The sequence below is a fragment of the Colobus angolensis genome, unplaced genomic scaffold (assembly GCF_000951035.1).
Source record: "Colobus angolensis palliatus isolate OR3802 unplaced genomic scaffold, Cang.pa_1.0 Scaffold26, whole genome shotgun sequence".
Classification (NCBI taxonomy): Eukaryota; Metazoa; Chordata; class Mammalia; order Primates; family Cercopithecidae; genus Colobus; species Colobus angolensis.
Genome location: NW_012115821.1, coordinates 7,114,575 through 7,136,349, shown reverse-complemented (window position 1 = coordinate 7,136,349; position 21,775 = coordinate 7,114,575). Strand labels below are relative to the sequence as shown.

The 21,775-nt window shown below is 38.5% G+C and overlaps 1 long non-coding RNA gene across 1 annotated transcript in view; it reads left to right on the top strand.

The window, feature by feature from the left end:
• The window catches only part of LOC105515379, a 333,481-nt gene extending 319,181 nt beyond the window's left edge, over window positions 1-14,300 (top strand). The window contains exons 5-6 of the long non-coding RNA XR_001002315.1: window positions 12,741-12,782; window positions 13,970-14,300. This is a non-coding gene — a long non-coding RNA (uncharacterized LOC105515379). The remainder of the gene's footprint in view (window positions 1-12,740; window positions 12,783-13,969) is intronic.
• Window positions 14,301-21,775: the final 7,475 nt, after the last annotated feature.

The following is a 21,775-nucleotide window of genomic DNA, read 5'->3' as shown; positions in this document are numbered from 1 at the left end:
GATCACTTGGACTCGGGAAGGGGAACATCACACACTGGGGCCTATCACGGGGAGGGGGAAGGGGGGAGGGATTACATTGGGAGTTATACCTGATGTAAATGACGATTTGATGGGTGCAGCACACCAACATGTCACACATATACATATGTAACAAACCTGCACATTATGCACATGTACCCTAGAACTTAAAGTATAATAATAATAAAAAATAAATAAAAAGAAAAGAACCTATATCCCCTGAACTTACAATAAAAGAATGAAAAATAAAATAAAATGATTAAAAAAAAAGAAAAAGAAATGCAAACTACCAATTTCTTGAAAAAAAAAAAAAGGATTTTGTGTTTTTTGCTAGTGCCCTCCACACACGCTTAATTCAGTGAGATAGTGTTCAGTAAAGTGCTTAGCAAACTCCCTGGCACAGAGGAGGCACTCATGCATTGCTAGTTATTATTATTTTTAATAATAGCAACATATGTTGGCAATTACATTTACTATGGTTTCCTTCCCTTTAAAAGGACCCTAAAGGTCACCTTCTATGGACGCATTTTTACTAGTGTTTTACTCTTTGGTATTGTTTGAACTTGGCTCTGCAGCAGTGGAAGTTGCCCTTAACTTTCCATGTAGGCGTCTGTCCTCAAATTCAGATTCCAGTTCTCTGGTACAGCTTCCTACAGAGCTCTTTCTTTCCCACATTTCCCTGTTGCATCATGACGTTTAATTAGTTATCATTCTTGCTTGCTTTTAATTAAAGAAATACTGTGCTCCTCTTTGAATCATTCACTGAATGCCATCTAAACTCTTGATATTTATTTAGAAACTTGCATTTTGTGGAGTTTTTGTAACATAAATATTTGATGATTACAGTAATTCAAGGCCCTCTGTAAACAAAAGCTCATACCTCTTCTTTCCAAGTAGAAACCACACTGAAGGAACTGCAATAATGCAGAACTTCCTATCATCCATGATGATGCACCAGCCTTTCAACTCCATTATCTAGAGCTGTGGTTCTCAATCAGAGGCAACTTTGTCTCTCAGGGGACATACACAATGTCTAGACACATTTTGATTTCCATGATTGGGAGGCAGAGGTAGGTAGAGGCCAGGGATGCTGCTAAACCTCCAAAAATGCACAGGAGGGTTTCTCACAACAAAATTCTCTGAACCAGCATGTCAATAGTGTTAGTGCTGAAGTTGAGAAACTCATGTCTGAATTGATCTTTAATCCCATGATCAAATATCTCTGTTTTTTGGGATTGTAAGCATGCTAAAAGAAAAAGCTGGCTGAGTGCAGTGGCTCATGCCTGTAATCCCAGCACTTTGGGAGGCTGAAGTGGGTGGATCGCTTGATCCCAGGAGTTCAAGACCAGTCTGGGAAACATGGCAAAACCCTGTCTCTATTAAAAATACAAAATATTAGCTAGGCCTGGTGGCATGCACCTGTGGTCCCAGCTACTTGGGAGGCTGAGGCAGGAGGATTTCCTGAGTCTGGGAGGCAGAGGTTGTGGTGAGCCCAGATCACGCCACTACACTCCAGCGTGGGCAATAGACAGAGACTCTGTCTCAGAAAAAAAAAAAAAAAAGAGCTAAAAATTTAATTTAGATTTTAACAGGGTATACCAATAGCTTTCTAAAGCAAAGTGCTTTTTAGTTTGTAAAATCAAATGTAAAATATGGCCCATTTATAATACAAATGATATCTTTTATACATATAAGGTATTTTATAGTATGCAAAAACAGTCACATATCACATTTAAACATCACTTCAATCACATTAAAGAATTATACCTGGCACCATAACCATTTTATAGAAAGAAAATTATTTTTACGTATTGCATTCCTTGAAATGGCTTTTCAACTGTTGTAACACCTTAATTATTGAGGAGTCAAGAACAAATGTGTCATGTGTCAAGTATTCTAGAAGGAATAAAGGCAGGGTGTAGGCTACACATGTGTCTCTCACTGGTCTTGAGTGAATGAGTGAACTTTCCCAGGAGAAAATGGAATTTTAGGGACTGACTTGCAAGTGGTAAATTATATGGTATGTGTCACAATTGTGCCACATGCCTGATTGATAAACATCGATATTGTTGAAGGGCAAAGAATGAATTAGAAGTGATTTTCTTTCCTGAATTACCTTGCTTTATAGAAACTGGTACTGAGGGGGTGATGGTCATGAAAATTCCCAGCCTCTGATCTATTCTTTGTATGACTTTTACTGTGCTGTGATCCATAGAGCATAACTTGAAAATTTAGTAAGAAAAGATCAGGGAAATCAGATGCTGAGCTGTTGTTCAGGTCCCCTTGGCAAACTAAACATATATGAATATAAATGTGTCAAGTTCATTAGACACTCAAAGGGCTCCCTTTGATTCTTGAAATGCCATAAGGACAGAAATCACTGAGAGAATCAGGCCAGAGACATGGCTTCAGAAGAGTCTTTGCTGAATGGGAAATGAGTTCTTGTCTCATTCAGGACTGGCATTGAACACATTACTTTTTGAACCCTGGCTTTAGGAGGAGGCAGGCTTGGGATAAAATGTCAGTTTGACTGCTTGCTAGTTATTGGAAATTGTTGAAGTTACAGAATGCTGCTGCTCCCTCACCTGCTAAGTAGAGATGATACTTCTTGGGGCAGCAATGAAGATTCAAGGTGTGATGTAATAGGCTTAGCATGGAATCTGAAATCCTTCTCAAAGGGGCTGTGAAGTTCTGATTTGTGGCCCTTCTTGCTGGTATCTCTTTTTGTGATACTTCTTCAGTATACATATATATTCACTGTTCCCTGAGCCCAATGTCACTGTCCTCAATCAGACCCTTCACAACTTTTACAAACCTCCTGTGAATGTGATCAAACCCTACCTCTTCTTACAAGCCTTCAAAGACTCTCACTTTTCTAAACGAGCATCTTCCTTCGCCTGCCCATTCAATGTTGGGGCTCCCTCTCTCTCACACTCTCTGTTGCTGTACTTTATTAAAGATAGTATACATCAATGTTCATAGCAGCCTATTCACAATAGCCAAAAGGTGGAGACAACCCAAATGTGCATCAACAAGTGAACGAATATACAAAATGTGGTATATTCATCCAATGGAGTATTGTTCAGCCTTGAATGAAATTATACACATGCTACAGAATGGAAGAACCTTGGAAATATTATGCCAAGGGAAATAAGCCAGCCACAAAAAAACTAATATTGCAGGATTCCACTTAAAGGTGGTACTTAGAATAGGCAAGTTTATAGAGATGGAAAGTGGTTACCAGGAGCTGGGATGTGAGGAAGGGGAAAGGGAGAGTTATTACTAATGGGTACAGAGTTCAGTTTGGGACAATGAATGTAAGAATTCTGGAGATAGATAGTGGGGATAGTGTATAACTATGCAAATGTACTATGCCACTGAACTGTATACTTAAAAATGGTTAAATAGTAAGTTTTATGTATATTGTTCCACAATAACTTTATTTTCTAAGAAAAAATTTTTAAAATTATGCTTAAACTTAATTTTATTGAATATTTATCATATACCAAATATTAAACTCATTTATGTACGTTAATTTAATGCTTAAATTAATTTAAAGATTTTTAAAACTCTTGGATGTCAGTGATATTGTCATTACCAATAAGGAAACTGAGGCCCTTAGAGGTTAAGTAAGCCCAAGGTCACACAGCCAGGAAGTAGCAGAGCTGAAATTGAAGCCCAGGTATCAAGTTCCAAATTCTTAATCACCATGTTTACTTCTGTACCTAGTTACTGTGTATTGATAGCTGCCATATTTTGAATCTCTAGCCCAGATCTAGAACAATGACGATAATATTGATGCTTGATGAACATTATTTTGAGTCTCTTAAAAAAATTGGGAAGGGCCGGGCATGGTGGCTCAAGGCTGTAATCCCAGTACTTTGGGAGGCCGAGATGGGTGGATCATGAGGTCAGGAGATCGAGACCATCCTGGCTAACACGGTGAAACCCCGTCTCTACTAAAAAATTAGCCGGGTGTGGTGGCGGACGCCTGTAATCCCAGCTACTCGGGAGGCTGAGGCAGGAGAATGGCGTGAACCCAGAAGGCGGAGCTTGCAGTGAGCTGAGATCCCGCCACTGCACTCCAGCCTGGGTGACAGAGCAAGACTCAGTCTCAAAAAAAAAAAAAAAATTGGGAAGGAGTTCCTATCATCCTAATTTAAAGATGAGAAATCTGAAGCATAGGGAGGTTAAATAACTTGTTCAAGTTCATCCATCCATGGCAGAGCCAGGATGTAAACCCAAGGCAGTCGAATTTAAAGCCATATCCTTAATGTAACTGTCTCCAGTAGTCCACAAGTACCTTATCATAAGATAAACATTTTTCCCCAACATTTTTAAGTTTCTGAACTGGGGATCCATCTTACAACATATTCCTAGTTCAGTGTTTTCTCTGCACTTTAGTTTGATGAACGGTGTCTGTAGAACTCGGGAAATAAGGAATGTAGCAGATGCACAGGATCAGTTTGTTAAAATGTGATCTGCCTTACAATGACGAAAAGCTAGCCCTTAGGTACAGATCTAAATGAAAGAATCAGGAACTCGGGTGAGTTGTGTGCAGGAAAGAATTTTCTAGCAGCCCTCACTGAGATGCCCCTGAGGTCAGGAAACCTTGGCTATCCAAGAACAGACTTGGAGAATATGCCTATGTGATTTTAGAAAGTTTAAGCCATTCTGGTAATCATTAAAAAGTCAGGAAACAACAGGTGCTGGAGAGGATGTGGAGAAATAGGAACACTTTTTACACTGTTGGTGGGACTGTAAAATAGTTCAACCATTGTGGAAGACAGTGTGGTGATTCCTCAGGGATCTAGAACTAGAAATACCGTTTGACTTAGCCATCCCATTACTTGGTATATACCCAAAGGATTATAAATCGTTGCTACTATAAACATATATGCACACGTATGTTTATTGTGGCACTATTCACAATAGCAAAGACTTGGAACCAACCCAAATGTCCATCAATGATAGACTGGATTAAGAAAATGTGGCACATATACACCATGGAATACTATGCAGCCGTAAAAAAAGATGAATTCATGTCCTTTGTAGGGACGTGGATGCAGCTGGAAACCATCATTCTGAGCACACTACGCAAGGACAGAAAACCAAACACCACATGTTCTCACTCATAGGTGGGAATTGAACAATGAGAACACTTGGACACAGGGTGGGGAACATCACACACTGGGACCTGCCATGGGGTGGGGGAAGGGAGGAGGGATAGCATTAGGAGATATACCTAGTATAAATGATGAGTTAACGGGTGCAGCACACCAACATGGCACATGTATACATATGTAACAAACCTGCACGTTGTGCATGTGTACCCTAGAACTTAAAGTATAATTAAAAAAAGAAAGTTTAAGTCATTCTATTTACATTTTGGTTATCCCTATTATAGCCACCTTTCTCTATGGCATGTGCTTCTTTCCCTTCTCAGGGGCAATCTCTGCCTCTATTACTAAGAGCTGAGACCCCCTGTGGCCCCTGGTTCTTTTCATGGGTAGCACCACCTTGCCTCAACTCACACTGTTGCTTATTTGCCAGTTCTACAGCTGCCCTCAACGACTGCAGAATGTAGGACTGAACATCTTGGAGTTCAAACACAACAAAAGATCTAAATCCGTGACCTCCGTAAAGATCCTAAGAGATGCTGTGGAATGCAAACTCCATCAGTGAATCAAATCTGTTGTGTTCTGAAAGTTATCTAACAACCACAAATCATTAGGCATCATAACCGAGAGGTGGACCAATTTTCTTGCTGTAAAACCAGCTTTTCATAAAAATAGGCATTCTTGATGCCATGGGCAGAATTAAATGACCTGAATGCAACTATGCAACAAAAGAAAGAATGGCTAAGACTTTTTACCACTGATTTTTCTTTCTTGGAGAATATCTTGCATGTTTCCAAATTTAGATCTGGAGAATTTACTTGTAATAATAATTAGGCATTACCACGACAACGGCAATGTTTAAAAATTGCTAGTAGCAAAAGAAGTCACTTCACAAGGAAAGATTTTTGTTGAGAAAATAGATGTAATTTTGCAAGGTATACAAAAATATATATGGCTACCTTAAAATATCCTAAAACCTTTCCAATTATTACTGATAATGTAAATCGAAAATGAAGTAGAAGCAGGGGTGCTGGCTCACACCTGTAATCCCAGCACTTTGGGAGGCTGAGGTGGGCAAATTGCTTGAGGTCAGGAATTTGAGACCAGCCTGGCCAACATGGTGAAACCCCATCTCTACTAAAAACACAAAATTCGTCAGGCATGGTGATGCACGCCTGTAATCCCAGCTACTCAGGAGACTGAGGCAGGAGAACTGCTTAAACTCAAGAGGTGGAGGTTGCAGTGAGCCAAGATCGCACCATTGCACTCCAACCTGGGCGACAAAGCAAGACTCCATCTCAAAATAAAAGATTAAAAAAGAAAAAAAGCAGTAGAAATTTCAATGTGATGGAGCCACAACAAATTTACAGGTTGACCTGACTGATATGTGACTCTGTCTTTGCATACTATAAAATACCTTCTATGTATAAAAGATATCATTTGTATTGTAAATGGGCCATATTTTACATTTGATTTTACAAACTAAAAAGCACTTTGCTTTAGAAAACTATTGGTATACCCTGTTAAAATCTAAATTAAGGTTTCAGGTTTTTTTGTTTGTTTGTTTGTTTGTTTTTTTTTTGAGACAGAGTCTCTCTCTATTGCCCACGCTGGAATGTAGTGGCGTGATCTGGGCTCACCACAACCTCTGCCTCCCAGACTCAGGAAATCCTCCTGCCTCAGCCTCTCAAGTAGCTGGGACCACAGGTTCATGCCACCAGGCCTAGCTAATATTTTGTATTTTTAATAGAGACAGGGTTTTGCCATGTTTCCCAGACTGGTCTTGAACTCCTGGGATCAAGCGATCCACCCACTTCAGCCTCCCAAAGTGCTGGGATTACAGGCATGAGCCACCGCACTTAGCCAGCTTTTTCTTTTAGCGTGCTTACAATCCCAAAAATCAGACATATTTAATTATGGGGTTAAGGAGCAATTCAGACATGAGTCTCTTAACTTCAGCACTAACACTATTGACATTCTGGTTCAGAGAATTTTGTTGTGAGAAACCCTCCTGTGCATTTTTGGAGGTTTAGCAGCATCCCTGGCCTCTACCTACCTCTGCCTCCCAATCATGGAAATCAAAATGTGTCTAGACATTGTGTATGTCCCCTGAGAGACAAAGTTGCCTCTGATTGAGAACCACAGCTCCAAACCAAATGGAGTTGGAAAGGCTGGTGCATCATCATGGATGATAGGAAGTTCTGCATTATTGCAGTTCCTTCAGTGTGGTTTCTACTTTATAGGGTGAACACACTTTTATCCTTCTCCTTGACAAATCTGAAAAATTAAATTGAAAGTTCTGTAAAGTGGCACTGAATTACGTGGTTGACTGCTGAGGCTTCTAGAGGATTAGCCATACTTGACTAAATTAGCATTTGGGATTATGTCAGCATGGGAATTCAGAAAGTAAAAGCCAGTGAGGTGGGGCTTTGATTTCTGTGTTCTAAGTGCTTTTTAATTTTGATGTAAAAAAAGACAAATGGCTAACATTGCCCACATTTAACTCAACATCACACACACACACACACACACACACACACACACATACTCTCTCTCTCTCCCAAGTTCCCAAGTTTCTATGCTCATTTTCTAGGTGAGACAGCAAAAATTCAGAGCAAATAAGCCCACCAAACAGCAATTTCTTTTTTTTTTCTTTTTCTTTTGGAAACAAAAAACCTCACCAAGTTGTCAACCTCTAGGGAGAACTTTATCCAAGTTGTTTGCTGCGTCTACCTATTAAATGATACCAAGATCTTTGGAGAATATCTGTTTCAGAGATATGTAAAATATAATATATGTGTCATGCCTAGCATTTTGATTACATCTTTCCCTTAAAGACCACTAAGGACTCTGTAGTTTAGTTAAGCCTTCAAATTTAAAGTGATCAACAAAAGCATAGATTAAGTGACTCATCTAAGGTGATGTAGACGGAAAATGAAAGACTGGGAAGTGAACGCCAAGGGGATTTTAAAGTTCCTTTTCCTGAGTTATTTTTATCCCTAAGTTCTATCTTCTGTCCTTTTTATTTCCTCATTCTGCTCCCCTTACCTTATTTTGTCCATACAGTGTTTGGCTCAAAATAGATGCTCAAAAAATATTTATCACTCAATGAAAGAAAACCTCAAACCACAGATACCATGGACAATAAATCAATTTCCTATTGGAGATATTATTTGCCTTAGAAGACATTGTAGCTATTTAAAAGCAAAAGTGCTGATTGGTATCACTTTAAATTCATGGCTAGAGATCTCAAATACATGTTCAACCAGTGCCTGGCAATTCCACTGCTCAGGACTTCCAATTCCCTACTTTCTCCAGAACAGTTCACAAATGAACATTAGAAATTTCACAGACATCTTTGGTGGACAAATACTAAAATAAAACAAAGTTTGGCCCACTACAGCACTTAAAACGTCTGCTTGTGATGGAGCATATCCACAAACAGTGGGATATGTAAAAGCCAGTCAAAAATCTCCACCGAAGTTTCAAAATGAACAGCTCCTAAGCCTTCTGCCATCTATTCACTGCCATTTGAAAAAATAGATGTCATACCTTCCTTTCTTTTCAGATATTCCATGAGCATAAACATAGACAAAACAGAATCTCATTACACTTGTTACTCTCTGCCTTCTCCATTCAATCTCATGTCAAGGAAATGGAAAAGAGACTCAGGTAAGTATACCTCCTAATATCCTTGTTGGAGGAGTTCACTGCCATGGCAACTTCATGCACCACATGTCACATGGGAACACTTGCAAAATCTCACAAGTTCTGCACGTTGCTATAATCAGAGATCTGGGCACTTTGGATACTCTGTTTCTGACAATCGTCAGAGCTTGAAACCAAAGTAATGGCCTTCCAGCTTGCCTGAGTCTACTTTCCTGAGAAAGCTTAATGGGATTCATGCTATACAGTCAGATTCATACAGTATTTCACTTTCATGGCAGCTTTGATAGAGATCCAAATGAGTACATCCAATGACAAAGGAACAGATACATAAATACATCTCACTTTTGCTCCTCTGCCTTGCAGTACTTCAACTATTGCAGTCACCCATTATGTCAGTTCCCTACCTCCACCTTACTTTCTCAACCATCTTTTCCTTTGAATAGAGTGTGAGCACTGCAGTTGGAGTGATATTTTTAAAATGTGAATTTGACTGTGTCATCTCTCTGCTTAAGACTCCCCAGGATCATTCCACTCTCTGGAACTCCCTAGCCCCTGCTTCCCTCTCCACCTCCTGCTTGAGCCACTGTCCCAGTATGTTCTAGCCTCCAGTTATCCCAAGCTCTTCCCTGTCCTAGAGTCTTCATGTGAGCAGCCTCCCAGCCTAAGATATTTCACCCCCGACTCATTCTGCATCTGTCTCCATTCAAACTGTGCCTCTGCGGACACGTCTTCCTTGAGGACTTTATCTACATAGGTCTCTGCTTTCATTCTTCATTGATGTACCCCAATTGCTTTTTTCATAGCAACTGTCTCAGTTTTCCTAAACACTTACTTAGGAATAGTTGTATTGACTTACATATTTCATCTTCTCTCCACTCAAAGACTGTAAGTCTGTGTTCATTTCATCCCCCACTGTAGAACAAGTGTGTAACTGTGCCTGACATGTAGTAAGCACAATAGATGTTGGCTAAATGAATGAATGTATATCATCATAGAAAGAAGTAACAGCATTAAAGGGACACATTTGCCTAAGAGACCAAATTTAAGCTTTCTGCCCAGCAACTATATATACCCAATTAGCCCTCTTTATCTTTTTCTGCTCTGCCCTCTTGCCCCCTTAACAAATTTGGTATTTATAGGAACTCAGGGATTTTCAACATGGTAAGACCCAGGGAAACCCCAAATCGGTCCAGTGCTTGTTTCATGCCCAGATTTTTGACCCCTGCATATTTTAAGAAAAATCTAACTTTGATTAATTTACAATTAGTGAAACTATTTCATCTAATTGCCTCATTTTTTTTTTGTTTTTTGTAAATCAAAGCCTTCTTTCACTGACACAGGAAGTCATATTTTGTCAAAACTAGATGAACATGAACCCAGAGAGACTTAAATTCTATTGTAACCTCAAAAACCACAAAAATGGAAGGAATTTGGGAAGTCAAATGTGTCCCTGTGCCTTGTCTATAGGGTCTAACATTTTGTTCATCTTGTGAAGATTTGTGTGTTTCCAGTTTCACCCCTGCCATAGTTCTTGGTACAGGCACGTGATATGATGGGGAGATTCCCACTTTAGAAGGCAGTTTTCACAGTAACTGCCTTTAGCCTTTAAGTTTCTAATGTAACCTTTGAAAACAGCCGGTCCAAATTCCATCCTGTCCCAGACCCACACAGACCTCCTCTGCATTATGTTCAATTCGAGGACAAAGGAAGTTCAGGGAGGAACACGGAGCAAGATGTGATTTGGCCAAGTAATTACAGCCACTTTGCAAGCAGCCACCCGGAATGCAGATTTTATTAGCTTTTGTTTTACTTATTTTTAGAAAAGCCTTTTAAATGACTGACAGATCTATATACATTTATGTTTTTTTTTTTTTTCAAAGAGGGAAGGCTTAACCCTCCTGCATACTGTTTGACCCATGAAAATAAACCCTTGACCTTTATGAATGATACCTCCTCATGACCAATTAATCCCCATACACGAAGACCACTACCGTCCTTAATTCTCCCTAATAAAGTATAACCTTTAATTAAATAATTTACCTGACAACTTCTAACTTTGAATGAGAATTGTATACAAGCAATATAATGTAAGAGAAAAGAAATCGATCTCTAAATCTGGATTCAGACAACCTTAAGTTTAGATCTTAGCTCTTTCAGCTGTAAATTATTGACCTCAGTTTTCTCATCTGAAAAGCAGAGCTAAGGAATAGAAATGTACACTTCAGAGTTACTTTGAGGCTCAAATATTTTAAGGCAGGTAAAATACTTAGTAGAGTGCCTGGCATAGTCCCACATTTGAAAGCTATGAGAAAGAGGTATTTCCATGCACTCCTAGTAGGAATACAAATTGGTATAACCACTTTGGGAAATGGTACAAAAAATATTGAATTTTAAAGCTTGTGTATTTCAAGACCTAGCAAGTCCGCTTCTGTTTTTACTATTTAGACCAGAGAAACACTTGCACCCAAGGAGACATGTACAAAATACTCAGAGCAATGTGTTTTGTAATAGTGAGAGACTGGAAACAGCCGAAGAGTTCTTTATTTTTAAGGAGGAGAGACTAATTCCTGTAAGAAATGCCCCTACATTTTTGAACAGGTTAACAATTTGAGGTGGAGGTTTACAGGTAGCCTTCAATGTGGTGATTCAGTGACCCAGCTTTCTGTGACTCTGCTGTCCCTAGGGCCTTGGAAACTTCTGCTAGATCCTTTGCATCTAGTTAGCACATGGAGGATGAGAAAGGATGTGGAAAATTTCATGAAGTGTCAACAGATTGGGCCTGGGAGTGCCATATATCACTTCTCTCCACAGTCCATTGGCTAGAACACACTAATTTAGTCATAGTTAATCATGATGTAGTCTAGATGCAGGTTCAGAAACATAGGGAACCAGGGCTTTGATCAACAACATCTCAGTTCTGACACAAATACAAGATTAAAATAATGAGATAGGTCTATATTTACTAGCAAATGGGGCTTCCAGGACATATTCTGTGAAAAACTAAGCAAGCAACATGTCATCGGGTGGTTTCCTGGGAAGCAGACTATGAGATGGAAGTTACTGTTCTGGAAGTTTATTAGGAAGCTTCTTGGCATCAGCATCTAAGGAAGCAGGATTGGGTGAAGACAGAAGTTGAGCTATGATGTGGGCTCCACAGCAGCCTCAACCACCCCACAGGCAGCTCTGAGGCTAGGAAGATCTTTCTGAGTTGCCCCAGTCTGTGCCAACATGGCAAGACATTTGTAGTCTTACAATGAGCTTGCATGGGAACTAGTACCTTGGTACCAAATGGAACTGGATCAGACACTGACCATTGCCTGTCTCGGCAAGGGTGAGCCTGAGGGTGAGGGGGCTATTGCAGCAGAGGTGGTTCAAGAAGGGGCTGAGAGATGCAGACAGTCTGCTGAAAGTGCTCCCTGATGAGGCAATGAGTCCTTCATTGAAGGGGCATTTGGGCAATGCATAACAGTGTCACCCCACATAGCTAAACTATATAGGTAGGCTATTATTACTGTAAAAACAAAAAAAAATGCTTATTTTCTCTGACTAAATTTCTATGTAAATTCATAGAAAAAACTTGGATGAAAAGCTGGATGTTTTGTATAATAATAAGTACATATCAGAGAGATGTGGCTCCTTTTGAGTAAGGAGGCAGGTCTGAGAGATTGAGGGTAAATGTCAAAAGAAACTTCAACCGTATCTATAACTTTTAATATTATTGAACAAATAAAATGAATTGCTATTTTGCTTACCTATATGAATTTAATAAGACTATTATTTGAGGTGGGTTTATTGTACAAGTATGTATAAGAATATTAACCCAGACAATATTCTACATGTGGCAGGACCTTCCATTGCAGAAGCATCACATAAAAATAGCTTTTATTTATTCAAAGATTGATCGACTTTCCTTCTTTCTTCTTCCTCCCACAGCTTTTTGGCCAATTCACTGCTCACTAACATTTCCATCAAAGGGTGACTGGGTTGGGGCGCCGGGTGTGGGGAGGAGAGGAAGGAAACGAGAATCGGCAGTTTCCATTACTTGCTAGCAACTCTGGTAAATAGGTTTATTAGGGGGAAATGTTGAAAATCAGTTATTCAGATTATCTGAGGCTGTCAACCATGCATGTTACACCCTCCTTCCATTAGCATAGACTCAGGAGAATTGGCCCTAATTGCATTTGCAGTGATAGTGACTGAAACAAGATTGTTTAGTGATTATGTGTCTCCTTAAACTGATTTTTTTTTCTTTCAAATGGCACATCCCGACAGAATACTTTGAGGAAAAAGGCATTTTCTATTTTATTCTCACCTATTAAGCATCTACAAATCTTTCAGGATAATGGATAGTCTAGATAGACCAAAGACAACTTCTTTGAATTTGAAAAAAATATATTTTATCTTTTATTTTGGTCTGGCAATAGAACAGTTTATTTGGGATATACAGGTAGCAATAAAAAACATAATATGATCAATGAGACATTCAAATATTTGAATGTCATTCAATAATTGGGTAAATATCTGTTTAGTTTAGAGGATTTAAGAGCAGAGTTATAACACTGGCACTTAAAAAAAAATCTTCTAGGTTTCAAGTGTAAAAACACTGAGTTTTAACCGAACAATTCCAGCCAATTCAATTTGAATAGTTTTTTTCCTGGAATTAAAATGCTGTGTTGAAAAGAAGCTTGGAAAAAATTCGAAAGACTATCATTCTCATTCAGGTCACCACTTTACTTAGTGATTTTGAGACAGATTTCAGATTCTGACTCAGTTTGTTCAGTTATAGATGATTGTATGAGGCAAAAAACTACATTTAATGTTTTACACATATTTGTGTATTTATAACTTTTACCCCAACACTGATATTAATGAGCTATATTGTAGAAGGCTTTCATTGGTAACAAATGGAACTGGATCTTGACCCAATCACATACTGGTTATTTGATGTTAGTGAAACTAAGTGGCCTCTCCAAGATTCTACTTCCTTATTTGTAGCATGAGGTCCCATATACTTCATGTATCACTGGATTGTTGTGAAGGTGAAAATGATAAAGTACATAGCATCATGCCTGAGACATAGCAATCCCGTAATAAAAGGAAGTTATCCTCAAATCTTAGCTATCCCACCAACAAGACACACTCTGTTTTTCTCTTTTACTCAGGAAAAACACACACTGTAAAATAAGAATCCTTCAAAGACAACTTGAGGACGTCTGGAAATTCTGAAGGCTGAAAATTCCATGAGTTCATAGCAGTATTCACTAATTCCACTGATCTAAAGACAAAAAGGAGGGTCAACTGCGTGCCCAAACTCATTTCTGATGATTTCTTCCATCCTACCTTTTCTGCCTCTCTGGGGGTGGTTATGCCTGTGAAAAACATCGAAGCTGTCAGGAATACAGTCGGCTTTCAAGACTGGAATGTCAAAGTAGAGTCTTCTTTTCCTCAGACCAGAAGAGTTTCCAGATCTAAACAAAGACAAGACTGGGATATAGGAGGTTGTATACATAAACAGCACAAACACCTTGGGTAAGTCATATACAAGAGAGACCAAAACAGGGCAGGAACACAATCCTAAAGCTACATGAGATAAGAAGCCAAGAGACCCTGTCTATAGGCTGATCTGTGTTGCAACCAGAGACCAACTACACTCAAGAAAATTCTAAGTGATGTAATTAGTCATGGGCACTTTCTTGTAAAAACGATCGATATTTTTTTCTTATAGGGATAAAGCTTGAAAGCATGGGATGTAGCTCCATTAGGAAATACGAAGTGAGCTGGTATATTCCAGGTAGGTTAGACTGAGATCATTACAACATTGGGCTGATTTTACACGGAGAAGAACCTGATTCCTAAAGGTGTTGAAGGACAAGATGGGGACAGTTATTAAAGTGTTCAGGTGCTGTCCTTTGTAGTCTGTAGCCTATTAATACACAACTGAACACAGACCCAAGAAAAGGGGTTCTACTCATTGCTAGAATGTAAACTCTAAGAAGATAAGGATTTTGTCTCTTCGTTTACTACTGTATTCCCAGCTCCTAGAAGAGTGTCCAGCACTTAGTATCTGTTGGTAAGTGACTGTTGAATTAATCAATCAGTGGTGAGACTTTGGAAAGCAGCTAGTCCATCTGTAAGATTGTTTTCTCATTTGTGAGATGAGTCGGTTAGATTAGATGTTTTCTAAGCTTATTCTAGTTTTAAAAATTGTGTGTTTCTATCAGAAATGATAAATGAAAATGTCCATTCCTTTTTGATCTCCATCACCCATCTCACATCTTCTTTCAGTGCCTATGTGGTCTGTTTGAGTACAACCAACCAGGTGTAGGAAAGTACTAACTGATATGAGATGACCTCAGTAGTCCAGCGACTCTCCCCCCCCACCCCCCCGTAAAGAGTCATTTGCTTAGTTTAATGTATATTATAAAAACAGAATTAGTTTCTCAATTCCATTTATAGTCATACGATAGTTTACTTTTCACATAAATTTAAGGTACAAGGAAGTCAACTTAAAGAAAATATTTTAAGTAAATTACAACGCAAGTTCTACACAGACGTAGCACAAACCACAATGGTAGGACACAAACAATTGCTATTTGAGAAATAAGCCTCTTCATCAGTACTCATGGCACGTATCTTAAAACCCGACTTTCACTAGTGCTCTCAAAGGGACTAAGTCACAATTCAAGTGACCATACCATTTAGCTGAGGGCCCTTTATTCCTGTTTATGGTAAAATAATTGCCTTACATGAACTTTTAAAAAATATACTTTTTCTGCTTCTGAGCATAATGGGCTAACCACCATTAAAGAGACCATCTATCAGAAACAATTAGAAAACTGGATGGAATATACGAAGCCACTGTTTTTGGACAATAGGCAGCACAAAACTATGATCCCTGAGAAAAAGGAAGGAAATGAGGTGATGCCTACAATTGCCCTGATTTTTTGCCTAGAGATACTGTCCGAACTGCTACTCTGGAAAGGAAAACCCAGGTGAAACACATGGCCTCACCGAGTAGAGGAGACAGGGATCAATATTGGGAAAGCTGAAATGACTGGAATTCGTAGGGCAGAGTATGGGGAAGGAAGGAGCTATGTATGGAAAGAGCTCAAGAAATACGCGCAAAGGGCGGGTGCAGTGGCTCACATCTGTAATCCCAGCACTTTGAGAGGCCGAGGTGGGCAGATTACTTGAGGCTAGGAGTTCAAGACCAGCCTGGCCAACCTGATGAAACCCTGTCTCTACTAAAAATACAAAAATTAACCAGGCATGGCCAGATGCGGTGGCTCATGCCCATAATCCCAGCACTTTGGGAGGCCGAAGTGGGCAGATCACAAATCAGGAGCTTGAGACCAGCCTGACCAACATGGTGAAACCCTTTTTCCATTAACAATACAAAAATTAGCTGGGCATGGTGGTGCATGCCTATAATCCTAGCTACTCAGGAGGCTGAGGCAGGAGAATTGCTCGAACCCAAGAGGCGGAGGTTGCAGTGAGCCAAGACTGTGCCACTACACTCCAGCCTGAGAGAGTGAAACTCCATCTCAAAAATAAACAAATAAATAAATAAATTAGCCAGGCATGGTGGCAGGTGCCTATAATCCCAGCTACTCGGAGGCTGAGGCACAAGAATCGCTTGAACCCAGGAGGCAGAAGTCACAGTGAGCAAAGATCGTACCACTGCATTTCCAGCCTGAGTGACAAAGTCAGACTCTGTCTCAAAAATAAAAATAAAAACAAAATATGCACAAGGATGTTCTTGAGTTTTTGGCTGATTATGAAACTGTATAGGGTAAGACTCCACAAGTGAAAGAACAGCTACTTGGAAAGACAATTATTGAAGAACTATAAACTGAAAAACTACCAGAACTCCTCCTGAACTGAAATGTATTCAAGTTCCAGCCAAAGTCGAGACACACTATTGAATTTATGCATCATTTAGTAGAGACTCCAAAATATTCATGCCTCAGTAGTAATGCAAAATTGTCCCTACAATAAAACCTAGAGTAGCTCCACCTTATCGACAGTCTAACTTCCTGCAGCTTCAGTTACCCACAGTCAACTTCAGTCCAAAAATTTTCAATGGAAAATCTCAGAAATAAGCAATTCATAAACTTTAAATTGTACACTGTTCCGAGTAGCATAACGATATTTCAAGCCATCCCACTCTGTCCCAGCCAGAACATGAATCATCCCTCTGTCCAGTATATGCTACCCTCCCATTGGTCGCTTAGGTTATCAGAATGACTGAGGCAGTATTTCAGTGCTTATACAGAAGTAACCCTTTTTTCGTTTAATAACAGCCCCCACATGCAAGAATAGCGATGCTGGAAATTTGGACAAGCCAAAGAGAAGCCACAAAGTACTTCCTTTAAGTAAAAATGTGAAAGTTCTTGACTTAAGGAAAAAAAAAGTCATATGCTGAGGTGGCTGAGATCTACAGTAAGAACACATCTTCTACCCGTGGAATTTTGAAGAAGGAAAAAGATATTTGCTAGTTTTGCTGTCCCACCTCAAACTGCAAAAGTTACCACCACGGTTCATGCAAAGTGCTTAGTTAAAATGGAAAAGGAGTTACATTTGTGGGTGCAAGACATGAACAGAGAGGCATTCCAATCAATAGTAATCAGGTGTGGGGAGGTACTGTCCTCAGTTTCAGGAATCCATAGGGGGTCTTGGAAAGTATTCCCCACAGATAAGGGGGCGGGGGGCTACTGTACTCCATACTTGTTCTAATAAAACTTTTTAGAAATCTCAAAAAGATTAAGCTAATCTACATGAAATTTAAATGCTTACCAGAACAAAGCACAATGCTCTTTAAAGGAGCAAAACTAAATCCAGACAATACTGTAACACAATGTTCAGCAACATCCAATAAAAAAATTACTAGACACACAGGAAATTAAGAAAAAACCTCCTTTCCATAACCGGGAGAAAAATGCATCAACAGAAAGAGACCCAGAAGTGAGAGAGATGATGAAATTAGTGGACAAGGACTTTAAAATAGCTATCAGCAGTTCAAGTATGTGTATAAAAACATAAATGCAATGAGAGAAATGGGTACTGTAAAAAAGAACCTAGTGAAACTTCTAAAGAAGAAAAATATAATATCTGAAGTGAAAAAATTCACGAGATAGTTGCAATAACCGTTCGATATTGCAGAAGATCAAGGTCAGTAAGCTTGACTAGAACAGAGAGGAAAGTGTAGTCTTTTCAACCATTAGTGCTGTAACAATCAGACTGTATTGAAAAAGATTAACCTTTGTTCCTACCCCTTACCACAGGAAAAAGTAAACTAGACACAGATCGTGGAACTAAATGTAAAACTTAAAATAATAAAATTTTATGATCTGGCCATAATGGATTTCTTAGACCATAAAAGTACTAACCAAAAAAGACCAAACTGATAAGACTTCCTCAAAAGCAAAAACTTTTGCTACTGACAAACCATCATTAAAAAATAAGATGTCAAGTCAAGGATTGAAAGAAAATATTCACAATGCACATCATAGAGTTGTATCTGGACTATAAGAATAATTTTTATAACTCAATAAAAAGACAACCAAATTTTTAAGAGGAGCAAAAGATTTGAATATACACTTCACAGAAGAATATAAGGGTCAGTAAACACTGAAAGATACTCAACATCATAGTCACCATAGAAACACAATTTTAAACCACAATGAGATACCACTACACACCCACTAAAATAGCTAAAATGAAAACGACAGATATTACCAAGATTTGGAGAGGATTTAGGAGTACTGGAAATGTCATACATGGGTAGGGAGAGTGTAAAATAGTATAAACATCTTGGAACACAATTTGGTAGCTTCTTATAAAGTTGCAGATATGCTTATCATATAACTAATCAACCCCCTTTCTAGGTATTAGCCCAAGAAAAATAAAAACATATGTCCACTACACAGACTGCTTGTCTACTTATGTATGAACACTTGAACACAATATGAATGAATCTCAAAAATATTTTGCTGGGAAGTGCCTAATCCCCAAAAAGTACACATCACATGACTCAATTTGCTTGAAGATCTAAAACAGGTAACTCTAGTCTTTATTGATAGAAAGTATAACGGCAGTTGGGGTTAGGGTGGGAGGTTGCCTGGGCAGAAACAGAAGATATTATTTTAGTGAATTGGGAATTTTATATGTCTTGATTTTTGTGATCATTACACGTATATATGCACATATCAAAACTTAAACTGGACACTTAAAATAGGTACATTGATTTTGTCCCATGTAAATTATACTTCAATAAAGTCAATAATGTGTGCATATTTATACTCTCCTAGGGAAAAGATACTACAGACTTCCACCCACACATCTTTCATGTCACGCATCTTTTCAATTTTTCTTTTCAGATTTGTGTTATGCTGCTTTCCTTTCCTACTCCTAGTTTCAGCCCCACCACCACCACCATGCTTCATGACCAGCTCAGACAAACATAATTAGTTACAGTTGTCATGATAGTGAATAACTTCAGTGGTACAAAACAAAAACTGCACAGACTGTTCCCAATTAGGTGGCAAACCTGTGAAAAGTTTGTAGCATATGAATTGAGATCTATGAATCTATAATCTTCTAGCTCACATTAATGCCATGATGCTCCATTAATTTTTGCTTCCACAGATCTCTAACAACTCTGTTTTTTTCTTCTGAATAAAAACTGAGAATGTTATTCCAAGTCTATGCATCCGAATGTTATGGGTGCATGGGTGAAGGAAGGCAGAAAGAAACTTGGAATAAGATTCAACAGCTGTAGTCATGCTTTCATTATTTGAAAGCCTTTTTGGACCAAAGATAATAATACACTGTGGGTTTTGTTGCCAAAAACGTCAGATTTTTGGTTTCAGCTCATGATCCAGAAGCTGCAAGTGTGTCAACTTGGTAATAGTATCCAAGAATAATTCAGTTCTATAGTCTTTGTAGAATGATGGGCAAAATGAATGTCAGCAACACTAAGCAGCCAGAAACTGAAGGTACGTTGTGAGCTAGCAGCAAGGAATAAGAGAATCTTAACAGATGTAATTTATAGCATTACTGTTGATGAAGTTAGTAACCTTTAGCAAGGAGACATAGAATCAATAGCAGCCTGACATTTTGCAGCTGCAGAAATTTATGTGGGAACTGACCAGGAAGTAAGGTGCAAGAGGAGTTGGCAGTATATTTAAACCAGATGAAAAAATTTCAGGTTAATTATAAAGTATCCAAAATGTGGAATTAGAATGATTTCTTCAATTTCCTACAAAAATGGACCAAAGTTTATGAAAAGCATCCAGAATGTAAAGAATTATACATTCATAAATGCACAGAAAGAACATTTGGGTGTTTAAACTGTGGCACTGAAAGTGCAGAATGAGAAGATACTTTTCAGAAATTCAGTGCATGCACTTACACTTATCAGTGCACCCTCTCTCTGCTTAGATTTTATGGTATTACTGAGATGCTTATAATACAGCCTACTCAATTGGACAATGGTATATTGTTATACACAGTTAATCAACAGACTAGGTAAGTGATAAGGCCTCAGAGAAGAAGAATATTAGAGCTCAACTCCAGCACAATGAGTCGTTAACACCCTTGGGAATGTATAGCTGTTAAACAAAACAAGGAGACCATATTGCCCTGTGAATTCAATGGGATCTAATGGGAATTTCAGAGTAAATGTATTTTAAGGTGTATAGGAAGCCTAATCATTTAAAGTGCTTTTTCTATTCCAGAGCAATTCATCCCACCACATCTTTTCATTTAGTACTGATCAGTTTGCTTAAAAGATTAGGAGGTGAAAGGATGCACTCCAAGAAGAGTGGTCCTTCTTAACATTTTGCATTTAAAACTCCTTTCACAGCCTCCTACAAATCTGTATTAGCTCTCCTGTCACAATTTAATGTATATCTTTTGGCTTCAGAAAATTTGGGGGTGTTTAGGATGTTTATGTTTTACACTAGTAAAACCTATCTAAAAACAAGCAAAGGGCTCACCAAAAATAGAAGGTACCATCAAAGTGACAAAATGATCAGGTAATTGTGGGCAACTTAGATGCTCAAGTCAGCAGGAGACAGGTTTATATACTCAAACCTTGCATACTGCTGTTCAAAATATTCATTTAAAAAGTGATAGTAAATAAATCCAACTTTTTATAACTTTCTGCTGTTTATTCGCTCAAGAGTGTATCAACTTGAAGCCAGTGATTAATTTTGGTCTAAATGCAGTTGGACCTGCCTGTAAAAGTAACAGTAATATTTCACAGAAGTCTTTCTCACTTTTCACTGTCCTATTCAGAAATCGCAAATAGAACATTGTATTAAAACTAAATGAAACTAAAAATGACTTTTATGAAAGAGGATAACATTTTTAGCAGTGACTTTTTTGACTTGGGAAGACTAGGAGTTTGAATACTGTGCTGTGCACACTAGCTCTTTCCATGACACCAACTCTTGTTAACTGCCTACATTTGTCTCAATAATAATAGCAACCACAACTACAACTAACATTTATTTGTTGTTGTCAATGCTGACATGGATATGGAGAAAAAGTCACACATATACATTGCTGGTGGGAATGTAAATTACTTCAACCTCTATGGAAAACAGTATGGAGATTTCTCAAAGAACTAAAAATAGAACTACCATTTGATGCAGCAATCCCACTGCTGGGTATCTACCCAAAGGTAAATAAATTATATCAAAATGACACCCGTACTGGTATGTTCATCACAGCATTATTCATAATAGCAAACAACCTATGTGCTCATCAATGGTTGACTAAAGAAAATAGGGTGTATATGTATGTATGTGTGTATATATGTATATATATACACACACACATCCTATTTTATATTTTATATATATACATATATATATTGAGAGAGAGAGAGAGAGAAAGGGGGGGAGGGAGAGAGAGAGAGAATACTATTCAACCATAAAAAAGAATGAAATCATGCTCTTTGC